Genomic DNA, 4370 nt, shown 5'->3' with positions numbered 1-4370 from the left:
AGAGCTCACAAACATCTTTGCTGAATTCCATGAGAACAGTGTCTTCAGTGGAATTAGATTTAGATTTTATTGTCATGTGTACTCAAGTACGGAAGTACGGTGCAGTGAAAAGTGTCTAATGTCGCCACAGATGGCTCTATCTTCGGTACAAAGGTATTGAATGACAGCTAACCTCCTACCTCTTCAGTATTTCCAATATATAGATGATATATTTTCTATATTTGGATCTGCAGCTTAGAATTTCCTTACATGCCCCTAATGGTCTCTGTCCTGGGTTCAAATTCACCTTCGAAATTAACCAGTATGGTTGGGAAATGGGCCAGGAGTGTTCTGTCTTACTGTCTATTGCACCGCTCCCTTCACTGGTCACTACGCTCATTATGATTCTGTTACGGACCAGGCCAGACCCCCTCAAAACATTTCAAGAAGGAAGCCCAGACCCTAACTTTTCTAGTTGTTTTAAGCAAGCATACAGTGGATATTCCAGGAGGGATGCGGCTGGTGAAAACCCATCGGTTTTAAACAAAACAATTTATTTACAGAGAACCGAATTAAACACAAACAAGAGAGATCAGAATTCCATAATAATCCAAAAACCCAACAGACTATCCCAACTTAATGATGTTGTTCCAAATGCTTGCAACAGTCCCCATAAACATCCCCTTGCCAAAAAGGTATAATCAGACACAGGTTCTTATGGGAGAGAGAGAGAGATGGCAGAGAGAGTTTATATGGAATCTTCATCCACTGTAGCTGTTTGTTTGGATTCCCTAGTTTAAACTGACCAGCAGCTCCTGAACAGCCAGATTGCTGAAACCAAAGCAAACCAGAGAAAAGCTGGCCACTGCCCTTTCATTGTACAAGTTTTTTATAAACTTAAAAGCTTCTTCAAGTAGCTAAACCCAGACATCTTGGAACCCATGACTTTGTGATCCCCTCCGGAAAAAGACCCAAGGACAACATAATCTTGTTAAAGGAGCTGCATTGTCACTATTCTCACAGTTCCATGCACCTCAAGATTGGCCTTATCACTAACCTTAAACAGAGCCTGAGCCATTTGTTCACCATTCGGCCTTGGTGCAAGAGTAAGGTCTATCAAAGTCATCCTCTAGGATCATGTCGAATATGACCAGGTCAATTCCTGCTGTGTAACCCACGACCTTACAGAATGCCACTAGGGCAGTCTCTCTTCATTCTGAAACATGGCCAGTCTATCTCCAATTACCCTCGAAGGGTAAAGTATGTCTGAAGTTTGAGTAACAGGTGAAGCTAGCTGTTTCACACCAATGCTATCGCACAGCTAATGGTGTTCGCCACTAACATGATATTACTGCCCTCAAGCATAGTGTCATTCTGCCTGTTACACCAATGAGTAATGTGTCCATGGATTTCAGTGCCGCTGTGACATATGTGTATGCTGACTTGAAAATATATTGCCAATCCTTCACTGTCGCTGGGTAAAAATCCAGGAATTCCCTCCCTCAGGGGATTGTGGGTCAACGCACAGTAGGTGGTCTGCAGCGGTTCAAGAAGGCAGCTCATCCCCTCAAGGAGCAACTAGGGACAGGCAACAGGCATTGCCCCAGCAAGTGACACTCAGATCACATTAATTAGTAAAAATACAACCTTCTCTATGTCTATCTCGTCAAATCCTTTCATACTCTCACATACCCCTATTGTGTACAGCAGCAGTTAATTTGTACACAGCAAGTTCCCACAATGAAATACCTGGATGGTAATCTGTTCTTGTTGATGGTTGTTTGTGGTACCTCAAGAAGGGTATTTTGGTCTGGGAGGGGATCCAGCAGTGATCCACTGGAATGACTCTGGGATGACAGGGAACTACGAATTCAGTCATGAGGTTTGAGTTCAACTTTGACGCAGCCGAGTGAAAATATAGTCAGATCTTTGAAGCTTCTTTGAAATGATGGTCAACTTATGGTGTGTGTGTGTGTGTGTTTGTGTGTGTGTGTGTGTGTCTGTGTGTGTGTGTGTGTGTGTGTGTGATCACAATCTTTGTATTTTTATAATTTATGGTAAATTGAAGCCTTTATATATTGATAGAAACTGAACCCAGGCACCAGAACCCTTGTTAATATCCACCAGGCCAAAAACTTCATTCTCATTAAGCCAGAAGCTATTTTAGGTTTTGGAACATTGGTCTTATTTTTGCTCCTGCTTTGTGTATGTTTATAAAGACCATCTTCCTCAAATTGGTTACGTGGATATGGAAAAGGATGGCCAGTTAATCAGTAAAACCATAGCGCCTGCTCCACCAGCTCTCTCTTTCACACACAAACACACACACACACACACAGACATTCCAACCTCCCAGACACTTCCACCTAGGTGTCAGGATCCTAGTAATCAAAGGAAGGCGGTCCTTATCAAATGAGCTGATGATCACTTTGTTAGCTGCCTGGGACTGACTTTGCCTTTCAATCACCCCCGAAGATCAGACACAAACTTGGACAACAGCAACACTAAAGAGCCCTGGGATATTGCTTGCCCAGGCTCCCCAACTGCCTGAATGTAACTGAGTGACTGAACATATGTAGAAGTGTATCTGTGTGTCTGTGTATGTCTACGTCTGTGAGCATACATATGTGCGCCATTGTGTTGTATGATCGTGGGTGTGTATAAGTGTGTCAATGCTTGCATGTGTTTGAACACTTATGATTGTGTGTGCCAGTATGTAGATGTGTCCTTGTGTTTGCATGCATAAATATAAATGCATTGGTATGCTTATGGGCTGTGTGTAAGTCAGCATCTGTATGTGTCAGTGTATGTGATCCCATACATATTTGTGTGTGTCTGTGCTTGCATGTATGAGTCAATCTGTGTGAGTGTGTTTGTGTGTGTGAGTATCTGTATGTGTGTGTATGACAGAGTATGCGTGTGAATGTCTGTACATCTGTGTTTGTATGTACGTGCGCGTGTGCATGTGTGTGTCTGTGTGCGAGTGCCTGTGTGTATGTGTGTGTGACAGTGTGTCTGTGTGTATGTGTGTGTGTAGGTCAGTCTGTGTGTCTATGTGAGTGTGTGTGTGTGTCTGTGTGAGTGTGTGTGAAGAGTAGAGCCTAGTTTCTTGATCTGCTCATTTCCTTGTTACATTTCACTTTAATTCTCATTTTAAGTTGATATGAAGCACATTAGACTATAGACCTTAAAATACAGGAGCAGAATTAGGCCTAATCAAGTACCTGTGTATCTCTGTCTGAAGTACACTCAACAACTTGACCTCTGCAGCAATGACTTCCACAGATTTACCACCCTCTGGCAGAAGAACGCTCTAAGTTCCAAAGGGTCATCCCATCACCCTGGCTATGTTTCCAGTTACTAGTCTCACCTACATTTTTTTCACATCCAGGCCTCTCAGAATGTTGTAAGTTTCAATCAGATTCCCCACTCATCTTTCTAAACGCTATTGAGTACAGACCCAAAGTCCTCAAGTGCTCCGCATATGACAAGTCCTCCAGCTCTGGGATCATTCTTGTGAAATTCCTGTGGACCCCCTCAAAGGCCAGCACAAATCCTTCCTTAGATTCGGGGCCCAAAACTGCTCACAATATTCTAAAGACAGTCTGCCCAGAGCTTTATACAGCCTCAGCAGCACATCTCTGCTCTTGTATTCTAGCTCTCTCAAAATGCATGCTAACATTGCATTTGCCTTCCTAACTGCCAAATGAATACAGGGGTTTGATTGATATTCCTTTTTGACTTGTGCATATTTTGCACTCCCTGCAGGGTCTGTTTCAAGGTGTGATTTTTCCCAGCTCATTACAGGTCTGCATCACATTCTAACACTTACGAGTAATGACCATTTGAAAGCCATCAAGGGTGCATTTTGGGAGGAGGGTCCCTTAACCTCTGGTGTGTGTGTGTGTGTGTGTGTAAGGGAGGAACAGCTGCTGTATCCTAAACTCTTGTTATCAGGAAGAATTCTGACCTTGGTTTATTATCATCTGTATCATTAAGATCAGCCCGATTACCCAAACCCAGTACCTCCTTAACATCACCCATCTCTGTCAGAGGTAGCTCATCTGTTGCTGAAAGCCTCATCCATTCTGTTGGTACCCCTGGATTTGACAATTCCAATACACTCTTTCCCATTGTCCCACGTCCCACTCTCCATGAATTTGGACTCATCCACATCTCTGGCATTATAATTTGCACCGAGTATTGTTATCCACACCCCTCTGCTTGCTAACCCTGCATTAGCTTGTGGTCCAGTAAGTTTATAATTCTTGTCTTCAAATCCTCCTCTTCCTCCTTTTATCTCTGTAACCTTCAGTGGTCCTACAATCACCAACAGCAGCAATAGCCTGTAGTAATCTGGTTTCCAGCATCTGCAGTCATTGTTTTTACCC

General features: G+C 43.1%; 1 long non-coding RNA gene across 1 annotated transcript in view; it reads right to left on the bottom strand.

Moving 5' to 3' along the window:
- Positions 1-4370, bottom strand: part of LOC122555167 — a 22838-nt gene that overhangs the window by 5437 nt on the left and 13031 nt on the right. The window contains exons 2-3 of the long non-coding RNA XR_006313197.1: positions 2431-2435; positions 2277-2281 (exon numbers count right to left, since the gene is read on the bottom strand). This is a non-coding gene — a long non-coding RNA (uncharacterized LOC122555167). The remainder of the gene's footprint in view (positions 1-2276; positions 2282-2430; positions 2436-4370) is intronic.

The sequence above is a fragment of the Chiloscyllium plagiosum genome, chromosome 1, assembly GCF_004010195.1.
Source record: "Chiloscyllium plagiosum isolate BGI_BamShark_2017 chromosome 1, ASM401019v2, whole genome shotgun sequence".
Taxonomy (NCBI): domain Eukaryota; kingdom Metazoa; phylum Chordata; class Chondrichthyes; order Orectolobiformes; family Hemiscylliidae; genus Chiloscyllium; species Chiloscyllium plagiosum.
The sequence above is the reverse complement of the archived record's forward strand: the minus strand, read 5'-3'. Positions and strand labels throughout refer to the sequence as shown.